Genomic DNA, 11612 nt, shown 5'->3' with positions numbered 1-11612 from the left:
GCAGCAATTAATGATCAGATTCAGCCTCCACTGAGGCTGTGGTTTCACAAATGCTTCTCTCACACAGCATTGCCATCCAGTCACTGTTCATGCTTACTTGCTTCCCACCTTTACCCGCATATTCACTTGCACCAGTATAACAGTTTGTGTGACTGCACAGTGAATTAGATGGGGAAACTAATTCAGTTTTTAAAAAAATCTTTTTTGGGGGGGTGGGCATGGGAGAGTTATTTTCCTCAATACAGTTCAACGTGTGCCGTACCAGCAGTTGTCCTGGCACAAATAAGATTGTGGTGTAAGGTGGGAATAAGCTAGAGGGAACAAGCTATTAAAGCCAGCACTGTTGCTGAAAGAGATGTTTGTGAAAATACACCTTGTTTTGGTGCAGAGCAGCAGGAAAAAGGGTGTAACTAACTCTTCCGGGAATTGCTGGGTTATATGTGGTCATTTTGCTCAGAACACAGACTGAGCTCTGAGTGCCTCCGGACCCCCATTCAGATCCCTCTTTCTGTAGCAGGCTGAACAGATATCTCATTGCTTCTAAACTCTGGGAGAGTGTGCTGTGCTAGACTGGAATGAATCTAAATTTATTCACTGATAGAAAGAAGGAAAAAAAAAAAAAAAACCACAACCAACCTGAAATTTTCTGTATGACACTGTTGTTCTTTGATGCAGTCATCTCACTGTCCTTTTCTCCGTTGTGCCCTGGGCACTGTTGCTGCAGGAGATGCTGCAAATGGCCCATGGTGCTGCACAGATGTCTGTCCCTTCCAGGTATTCAACTCAAATCTGCTATTCCTTGTGCTGTCAGTCAGCCCTCCTGGACTCCAGTGGCTGCACAGCCAGCCTGTTCACCCCTTTCCTGTGCATCTCACGACCTTTCCCTGAACTGTAGTTCCATCAGGTACAGCGGTTCCTTGCCTTCCTTTTTCCAGGTGTAATATAGTAAGATTTTACTCTTTATCCAGTGCTTTCTACTTACAGTTCTCACAGCTAGGTAAGCACCTTCTCATTTCTTACATAGACATAGGTGATTGTAGCAGCTTGACCATGGTCACAGCCTGGTCTCCGTCAAAGTGTGGAGTAGTTAAATAGCTCTTCTCCCTTCCGGCCGCTGCCCAAGTCATCTGCATCTTAATAAGGGTCTATTTCTTCTGGCAGTTTGATTTGCTTATTTTCATAGTTGCATGTTATGTTCCTGTGGTACATATTTTTCATTAAGATAGGCTAATTAGGTCATTAAATAATGTTAACAGGACACAACCAAATTCTGCTGTATGTCTGCATGCATCTCTCATTCACACCCAAGACCATGCTTACCTGTGTCACTCTCTTATTCCAGTCCTAAGTTCTTCTGGTGCTGTTATTGCCAAAGTACGCGTTGCTGCCCTTGCGCAATGCAGATAGATACCTGCTACACCCCGTTGATTTTGTGAAGCTCACTTCACCTGGGCCCTGAGGAAAGAGGCTCATCTCAGTCAGAAATTGAGAGGAGCCTGGACGTTGAAGCCAGTGACTTGATTCAGAAACCTAAATGGGATCAGAGTTGTGTCATATGATGCAATAAGAAGGTAATGACAGTAAAGAATAAAGAACAATAATTATCCCCTGACATTTCTTTATTAATTTTATTATCAATTTTATTATAAAAACTCATTGATCCCTTCAGTTCTGTGCATAGTCTCTTAACAGGTCAACTGTTTGAAGTCTTTCTCCAGTTTTTACTCAGTTCTCAGTTGGGCAACTTTCCCATCAAAGTTGATGCCATTTTGGCTGAGTAACAGGACCAGTAAAAAGGAGAGAGCACTTTAGGATTTGTGCCAACTGAACAGTGTTAGGAGTCTTTAGGGCTGCTTCTTAACCCCCAGCCTGACAGAGAAGCAAAGACACCTCGTCGGCTCTGCCTGGTGCTTGCAAGTGTGCTCACACCCAAGGTTATCATTGTATGTTGATGCTCCTACCTATGTCCCAGTAGATCAGTAACGTGCCATTTTTTTTTCTCCTTGCTTTACTACACAGAGTCCTCTGTCTTCAGGTTGTCAGATTTCTAAACAGGGTTGAAGCCGTGAGTCTTCTCTGCCAAATGTAGTATGTCCAAGAGGCTACATTATACTGTCCTCTAGTGGTAAAATACTCTGCTTGCAATCTTATCCCAAAACCAGGGTGCTTTCAGACATTTCCTTCTCTATGTGTTTCACTCGTTAATACTGTTCTTGAAGAACCATCTTGCGTTGAAAAGGTTGTCTAATAATAACAACATTTAGGAAGAAGTTCTTAACAAGGGAACTTTGTAACAAAGTTGATGTGAGCTGTGATAGTGACGCTTTGCTAACATACTTCTGTTTTGGGTTTAAAGTTTTGGTTGGCTGCCTCAGCCATTCTTCTGTGTTGTTCCTTGAACTTACAAGTGGAGGAATATTTGTTGGAGAAGTACAAAACATCAAGTCAAGGCATTTGAGTTATTGCTCTGTTTTAACTGTGAAGTGCTGGTGAAACTTTGGATATCGTTTTTTCCTACCGTTTTCTATATGGAGAGTTGAGTGACAATAATAGCTACTCCATCACCGTGTTTGAGGGCTGTTGATGGAAACAAGGTCCTCAGTGCAAAGAATATGTGGTGTGAAAAACAACAATGCATTGCCAGTTACAATAGGGCCAAACTCTTTGAGAGTGGTATTTCTTACATGTTTGCATAAAATCAGGGGCGAGCTCTTGCCATACGCAGATCACTGTTTTTAAGTTCTTTGGTTTTCAGTGAATTCTTACCTAGTACCACAGTCTCTGAAATAAGATGGAGGCTAAGGAAAAAAAGCCCAACAGATTTCAAATGTTTATTTTCCTTTCTTTATTTTTCATATAGGTATACTAGAATATGTTTTGCTAATATGTTTAGACCTGAATAAGTAATTGATTAATTAGTGTTAGTAATTTGTTGATTTAACCTTTAAATTAAAAAAAATTAGTAATACTTTTAAGATAACTAGAAAGTAATAATAATTTCAAGTTACTGTCTGGTATCCATCTACCTAATGATATACAGGTGAAAATTCCATTAATTACCCTGTTGATAATTAATAACTCTTCTAATACAACAAAATTCACATGCATTTTTCTCTAATCTTCCACAGGAGTAAGTATAGAAAGAAAGAAAGAAGTTCATAAGAAACCGAGCATCACTTCCAGATAGTGTCACTTTTTCCCCCCAACGGAGCAGTAATCTGAGGGACTTTAGATCTTCAGAGTACAGCAGTTAGGTAAGACTTCATGATTTTCATGAGACCAGACTGATGAAAGAGGGTTATTGTACAAAAGAAAAATCAGCATTCAGGTTGCTGTTAACGCTTGGAAGTTTTCGTCGATGTACATTCCAGGAAGGGCCACTGCTGACTAGTAATTACGGCTCAGAGCAGTCCAGTTTTGTTTGTTTAATCACGAACACTAATTGTCCTGTGGCCACTGGGAGAGATCGTTAGGAATTCAGTTGCCATTTGCCCATCACTTAATGCTGAACTGAAGTCTGCCGGCAGACAAAGCTGCCTTACGGAAGATGTATCCTGAATATCTTGCTGAACTGTATGACCTCGACGTGAACTGCTAGTGCCAGGGTTGGAATATGCAATGACTTTGTGTTTCATTACCAAATTGTTAGCTAGTAAGACCCAAATCATCGCTACAGTGTTATTCTGACATCTAATAGACTGTATCTTAAAACGTGTGCTAGATTTATTCTCTCCTAATACCTGTGTGGACAATAGAGCTTCCTTTTGTGAATGGGCAAAAAGCCTGGGATTTGCCTTTAGATGCTTAGAAGCTGAAGTGGTTTTGTGTTTCTGATTTTTGAGGCCACTGTTCAGGATTCGGCAGATGGACAAATCCTCAACTTAGGTCATTTGAGTGAGGCAACTGGATACTTAATTTAACACTGATCAAAGCTAATTTGAGGGGTGGCAGATGTATGCTAGATGGGCTGTAGCTCAGTGTGTTACAAAGTATTGCTCTAAAGGCATCAGTGAAGGATTTGCTGTGGAGGAAATAGGAGTAATGTAATTTCTGTAATTTGTCAGACAATCCACATCCTTCTGTGCCTGTGCCGTGTACTAAATTGCTGTTTGCTTGGGTGGCTTGCTTTGTATGTAATAGCTTTCTGACATGGGTTTTTAAGACACTCAAGTGTTGCTTAGACTTTTAATACATGTATAGTTCACCACCTGTATGGTCCAACCACTACACGAGGCCCTGGAATTAGCTAACAACATTAGTTCAACTTCAACATCCCTCCCCAGACTAGTCAAGGAGTGAGGCTTGCTGACAACTGGGTTGCCACTGCTAATGAGGCTTGAGATGAAGCTGTACATCGCAGATCGGTGCCACGGACCTCCACCTGCATAAATTAATTGTGGATATTGTTCACCAACAGCTGTTACTGTTTGATCACTTATAAACACAGGACACGATACTGAAACCAAATAGCCCTCACATACATAGTCAGCAGGGAGAATATAAGCTCCTCCATTAGGTATTCTCAGTTGCCTAAGGGTGAAGGGTTTGCTGACTGGGGTGTGCCACATCAGTACCGAGACAGATCCCTAAGGTTAGACAACATGAACAACTCTGCCTTACAGCAAGTCCGAGATAGAGACATCCTCTTTTAAAAAAGATTTCAAACTGAAAAATAGGTCTACCACATGTCTAATAATTCTCCAAATGTCATCTGCTCTGCCTTGCTTAGATACCTCCTTTAAAAACACAAGAAGAAGAGCAATGTTTTGATAAAATATTTGAAGAACTAGATCTTTGTCCAAAGATTATTGGTAAAGAGGCTACACTTGATTTTCAGAACCTGAGATCCTGATTTCAGCTTTTGATTTCTATTGATACAGTTCTGTTGCTTCATGGACCCTGTCTGGTTTTCCAGTGACCTCAAATATGGTCTGAAATCATAAGGGAAAACTATTTGCTCTCATTTTTCAGTCACAGTAGGGCATATCCAGAAGTCTATGAATATATTGATTATTTACAGTCTCTGAAAGTAGATTCTAATGATGTTAGTGATTAAAATCAACCCCAGTGGACATCTGGTAGACAAGAACTGTTTTATTTAATTCAAGCATGGAATTAATGTTGATATGAAAGCTATACCAAACAGTTCTTGTAAAGCAGCAGTAAGAAGTGCCTTGTGGACACTTCTTTCTCTACTTTTCTCTCTTTTTTTTTTTTTTTTTTCTTTTTTTGTTTGGGGTGAATGTTTTTATAGCAGCACAGTTAAAAAAACCTTGCAAGGAAATGCACAGTAGAGTGAAATATTTTAGCAGAGGGCACAGTGCAAGAGTTGAGCCTTCTTCTGATGTTTTGGGGTTTTTTTATATTAGGAATAACTCTGTTGTAGCTTGATATGTTTGGTTATTTGTGATGGATATTCCATATGTGTATGTGGTAAGAAGGGAACCAAATTTCTTCTTATACTGGGTTTGTAATTTTTCTTATAAGTAGCATATCCTGCTAATTTTGGGTCATCACATCATCTTACCTGTATTTGCACCCGTTGGCTGCATACAGTTTTCTCTTTATAAGCTGGGAAATTTGCTCATAGCCTTTAATTGTATCCCTAGCACCGCATCCTATGCATTTGCCTGCCTTCGATTCTTCACTAAATATGGAAGAATTAAGCCATTCCTTACTGTCTTACCAGAACTTTTCATACAGATTTTTGAAGTTAGTAAGGGTCAAGTCCTTTAAAAAAGGAATTATTTAACTTGTAGCAGCGACAAAGTTGATTTTTTGTAAATAAATTACTTCTAAATTCATATTGCTAATACTTTGTCAAAAAGTTTATCCCTGTGTTTCCCTTCTATTCATCCTGTCTTCAGATTTTTGAATTTATAAGCCCTTTTGTGCTGATTTATGTTTCAAAATGTTTTTTAATTACAAGAAATAGTTTAGATGTGACAGTAAATATACGGATTTTTTAAATAACAAATACTATAGATACTACTAATTTATATTAGTAAAATTAATAATCTTTTTCTCCCTGCTCTTATATGAACATCAAACCACTTAATACCAGGATTTACCACTGATTCTCTGGAATTTTATATCAGTAATGACTGGGAAGTCTATTTACTGTGCAGATAAAAATAAGTAGTACAAAGAGAGTTAAGGTTAGAGAAAACATTTGAATAGAAGATAGTAGGTGTGAAAAGTACCTGTCTGAATGGCAAACAATTAGAATGAGATTCTGGGTTGACACAAATCGTAATAGCTCTATGGAAGTTAATAGACCTGTACCAGTTCATAGGAGCTGAGAATCAAAATAATGAAGTTAACCTTCAGAGAAAAAGGGGGAACTACGGATGGGACTTGGAGTATGCAGCGAGGCAGGTTGCAGGAAAAACATCCATCAGAGATGACAGTAGCGCTTCAGCCACTGGAATAATTTTTCCTTTGGTTCTGTATGTCTGGTGGTTGGCTCATAAATGGTTTCTGAGACATGCAAGAACGTGGACTGGGTAACAACATAGTTGAGTTTGTCTCTAGTTAGGTTAAAAAGTACACTTAAATGGTCCAGCCGCTGGATGTCTCTCTTGTTCTGCTTACATGATTGAGGACTGGCCTTTCAGAGTGAGAAACCTGCATCTCAGAAAACTACATGGGTCAGTATGGAAAGCCAGCTATCCCGGGCTGCCTACTGACAGCAGCCCAACTCTCCACGTGATAGACTGTAAGTACAAGATATAAGCAAGATTAATGCCTGAGAAAAGCATTTTTCTTCCATCACAAGAGCACCTCTTACCAGCCCCATTCTTCTCAGTTGTGTTCTGCACAACTGTATTAAATAACCCGGTGCCAGAACTGAACATTATTTGAGGAAAAAAGTTAAAATCAGTAGTGCCTTTGTCGATAATTACAATGTGTAAGCAAATACTGCCTTAGGCTGGATAGTGGAAATGCACCAGGTAAATTTTCTTTTTTCCTGCCAGGGGTGTCTGGCTCAGGTCAGTTGAAGTTGGTAATAACTTCAGCTAGGCAAGAACCAGATTTCCCTTTTCTGGAGGAGTCTGCACTTTCTTTCTCTATTCCGAAACAGAATTGAGAGAGAGACACGTTCAGAATTTCCCATGAAATCCTGTTCTGGAAAAGTAAACATTAGGAGAGACTTTTGGTTACCTGTGTGAGTTGAGGGTACTGTCTTGCTCAGCTGCATTGCTTAAGCCATTGGCAATCTTTCTGCATGTGCACTATGGGCTTTTGTTTGTTTGAGGCATCAAAAATAAATGAATGCAGGAAAATGCTTAAGAAATATTTTTGAGGTTAAGAACTTCAAGGTCTCTGACTTGTGTAGAATCAGAGTTTCATACTGCTTCGTAGCACTATAGCTTTCAGCGATGTGAAATATAAGGAAGAACAGTGAGAAGCCTTAGGCGGTGATTTCAGAAGGAGCTATGAAGGTAAGTACTGAGAATTTAGGGTTTCAGTGATTTGACTAGGATAATACATGGATTTGGGGTTAGGGAGGAATGTAATAGAGATTTTTAAGTTTCAAGGTAATGTGATGATAATTTTTTCCATTCTCCACACTATTTTCAGAAAGAGTTTCACCTGTGTATTGTGAGATGGTATGTTTCCTTATATTCGTACTATTTGTTTCATTCGTTAAGTTAAAAACAAACTTGGATGACATATTCTGAATGCCGAAAGTCTGATATCTTGCAGAATTTTTCTGGGTTTTTTTTTTCTGTATCTCTCAGTATACATGAAAGAAGTTACATAACTTTTTATTTTAATGGTTGGCCAATATTTGAGCTCCTCTGGTTTATTTCTGTCAAAAATGTTGATATGAAGTGATATATCTTTGTGTACATTCTCTGTAATCAAAGTGGGATTAAACTGAGATCCTGTTTCCCTGAATGTAGCATGAAAAAAGACAATAGGAAACAGCTCCTTTGGCAGTAACCCAAGCCTCTCTTTTCAGTCAGTGCTGCACTCGGGAAAACTCTCTCTCCCCCTTTTTCTCTCTTCGTGAGAATTCAGGATCATTCTATATGTAACGTTTCTGACTGGGTCACTTTTTCCTGGGTCACCGTTTTGCTAAAATTATATACACACCTCTGTGTTTGCATCCAAGTGGCTCAGATTTTTTTTATTTGCCTGTTGTGTGGCTGGTGCTTGGGAGGCGATACCTATTTGCATCTTCTGTTTGCCCACAGTTATATTTCAAAACCATTTTCCTCTCTAGGGCTACAAACCACTTTTCATTCTGTGCTGGTTCCTGTCGGTTTTCTCTGTAGCCATTAGGGAAAACAGGCAGGGAAAGTCCCATTTCTTTGTAAAAGGTGGGTTTATGAACCAATCTATTCTTGTGTTTTGAAATGTGCTGTTATCAGTTCTTTTGAGCTTTGAGTTCATTTTAAAGGGCATTTGGTTGTCCAAGAAATTTTGCTCTCTCTTATCTCGGGCAGTGAAATTTTAAGAATATCAGAAGTCTTGTTTAACAATCTAAATTAAGCCTTAAACAGGGGGTGTGTACATTGCCGTGTTCTTAAGGCCTAGGGCAGACAAATCTGCATTTTGCTATACTGAATCTTTTAAGGCCTCGACTCCTGGATTTTAGCTTTTCCAGGTTAGTACTAGGAAAGATCTTTGCCTAATTCTGATTACGTAGAAAAACAATAATCAGAAGTGGTTATTTGGTGCAAGAGCCAGATTGTATGGTTGTTATCTTAGACTGGCAGTGAACCCCCTGGAGAGTAATTTCATTTTGTAAATTAGCATGCAATTAGAAAAGGATTTTTGCTTTGAGTTTTTTGGGGGGTGTTTGGTTTTTTTCCCCAGCGAAATCAAGAATAAGCATCATCATAATGTATGGGTTTTGTCTATAGCTTTCAGCTAGATTTAGCGATTGCTTCAGAGTTCATCATTAATTATCCTATACTGTATCTTGCAACAATATTTGTCCTAGTGTTGTCAGAACTCCCTGTAGCATGGATCAATTAAAACTCTGCAAAAGGAGACACGAAGGGAAAGGGATAATAGTAATAGATGAGTGCAGCACAGAGCTCTGAAGTCCCACTGTATCTTTAGTCAAAAGCAAATGTCTAATTTGAGAATTATGGAAGAAAAGTGAATCTGTAATTATGTTCATAATTAGAGAGGTCCTTTTTTGCTGCTTAATCTAAATAATGTAAAATATGTAGGTAGCAGAAAACATCAGAGCTGATAATGTAGGAGGTTACTGTGGTCCAGGGAAAGGAGGGGGGACCAGATTCTAAAATAGTGAAAGTCAGCGTAGCTCAGCTGGAGCTCTTTATTTCTATTGATGTACACCAGTTGAAAATGGGTTTATGACTTCAAGTTCAACAGAAACAAAGCAAACCAAAGAAACTGTTATGAAGGCAACTGTCTAGGAGAACATTGGGGGAAGAAAAATACAGTGAAAACAGTACTCTTTCTAAATTAAATATATTATTAAATTTAATAAAGTTTCCTAGTGGGGAGTTCCTGGAAAATGTGGACCGAAATGTGAAACAAACTTTGATTGCTCTTTTAGCTGCCTCAACAGTGTATTTACAAAAACTAGATTTCTTTTTTTTTTTCTCATTACGTCTAAAGAAGCTTTCTAGAGAAAAAATACCTGCTTCATAACCCCCTTAGAGGCATTAGCTATGGTTGTTTCCAAAGGAACAGCTTAGTATAGTTCATAAATATAATACAGTTTCATAAATATAAAAGTTAATAGGCTCCTAAAAACAAGGAAAATTGCCTGTAGGTGATTTCTGCTTATACAGAAATAGCTACTCTCTGAACTGAAACGTTCTCTAAACTTTCTCTCTCGGCCTGTTACCTATTACGGCATGCTTTGCTATCCTGTTCCTACTTCCTTTAGCTGTTTTGAATCAACAGCGGGTAGAGCAATACTTAAATTAAATGTACTTGAGGGTGAAACATGATCTAACAAATTACAGAAAATAAACAACATTAAGCGTAGCTTGTGCCTGTAAGGAGATCAGAAACAGTCTAATGGGGACACACTTTTTTTTTTTTTTTGAAAATGCAACAGCTATGCCACATCATCATAAAGCCATACTTATGGCTGGCTTTGAAGAAAAGATAAAATCTTTCAAAAAGTGGCTTCCAGAAAGGAGTCTGAGAAAAATGATTTTTTTTTTTCTTGTATCAAGTTGCTACGTGGTATACAGTAGGAGCTGCTTCTCCTTTATTTTTGCTGCCTTTTTCCCCTTGATTGTAATTTTAGTGGTGTTAAGGTACCTAACAGTCTTGATAAGCAGCTTTTACTACAGATACAAAATCATTATTTTCTGGATACACTCGGTGATGTGTATAAGCCTCATAATGGTCATACTTAGAGAAAACAAGAGCTCTTTCCTCCCCTTAGAGGTGCAGGAAAACCCAGCTACTGGCAGATTAACTTGCATTGTGCTTTACTCTTCTTCCATGTAGTATTTCTGATGTACTGGGAAGGGGTGTGTGTGTGTGTGTGTGTATACCATGGTTAGACAGCTCACAGAATCGTGCTTATGAAAGGACATGTGAAGTATGAAAAGAGATGCTAGAGAATTGGGTCTTCCTGTTAGGATTTTCTAACAGGCTTTGAGTCCTGGTGGACTTGCTGCTGCTAGAGCCTTAAACCAGTCTAAATGCAGTAGAGTTGATTTTACAGAAGGCAGCAGGGGACTGAAACAAGACTGAGCAGTGCTGGTTTATGGCATGGGAAGTCTGGTGAAAGCTGCTGGTACTCTCCCCATCACGACTGAGCTGGTTCCACCCAGGAAGCGCAGGTGAACTGTGATTTAGTTCGGGATATCTGCATCCCCATTTGGGCTGCCCATTAGATAGAAACTAAGATGCCCTTGCCCTGCACTTCTTTACTGTTCCTGGTTTTGGTAATTTCATTTTATGTGTAGACAGCTGTTCTTCATGTTAGATATTTGTATTTCACATTCCTCAAGTCTCCTAAATTCTTTGTCAGTGAGGAAGAAACATTCATAAAGTTGTTTATCCACTGGCAAGTTTTAGAAATCTGTTATCTAAAGTTTTATGTCAGAGCTTTTGTCAAAATCTTTATTTTTTAAAGGTAATTCTAGAAGTACTTTGTTACTGGTAACACCCCTGGGAGACTGGTTCCCTCCAGAAAATCTGTGCCTCCTTAGAAAAGATGATGAGATGTCGTAGTCTTGACTTAAGAGTGAGCTCTTAATTCCCTCAACTTCTGTTTTTTGACAAATCCATCCCTGATGCTCTGTAGCAGGGTGTAGCATACAATAATTTTTTCTCCTTCAGGCAACAAGTAAGCCTCTCCCCCTTTCCCTCTGTTGAACTGCAGTTGAACAAAAACCATTGCAGAAACTTAGAGGGAGAAACAGAATTCAACTTTTTTTTTTTTTCTAATCACTAGGTACAATATAAAATAAAACTTGATCCCCAACAGTTCTCTCTAAAATGTGCATATCCTCTTTCCCCACTACGCTAGTCTGAAATAAGGTGGCAGGAACCAACCACGCAGTTAGGCTGGCTCTGGTCTTCTCTTACTCTGCTGTGGCTGTCAGCATCAAAATTTTTATTACCTCTCTCCTGCTTAATTTCGTGAGTCTTTCTCT

At 38.9% G+C, this 11612-nt stretch overlaps 1 protein-coding gene across 4 annotated transcripts in view; it reads left to right on the top strand.

Moving 5' to 3' along the window:
- The window catches only part of PACC1 (proton activated chloride channel 1), a 96485-nt gene that overhangs the window by 44365 nt on the left and 40508 nt on the right, over positions 1-11612 (top strand). For 2 of the 4 annotated variants that reach the window (XM_035901574.1, XM_035901569.1), the window contains exons 1-3: positions 691-774; positions 1343-1571; positions 3129-3254. The gene's annotated coding sequence lies outside the window, so the exon portion shown is untranslated. Of the gene's footprint in view, positions 1-690; positions 775-813; positions 905-1342; positions 1572-3128; positions 3255-11612 lie in introns of those variants that run through there. The other 2 variants (XM_035901570.1, XM_035901572.1) reach the window with 2 other exon arrangements.

This window comes from Egretta garzetta, unplaced genomic scaffold (genome assembly GCF_000687185.1).
Source record: "Egretta garzetta isolate BGI_Z169 unplaced genomic scaffold, ASM68718v1 scaffold319, whole genome shotgun sequence".
Classification (NCBI taxonomy): domain Eukaryota; kingdom Metazoa; phylum Chordata; class Aves; order Pelecaniformes; family Ardeidae; genus Egretta; species Egretta garzetta.
Note: the sequence above shows the minus strand (reverse complement) of the source record. Positions and strands in the feature narration are given on the sequence as shown.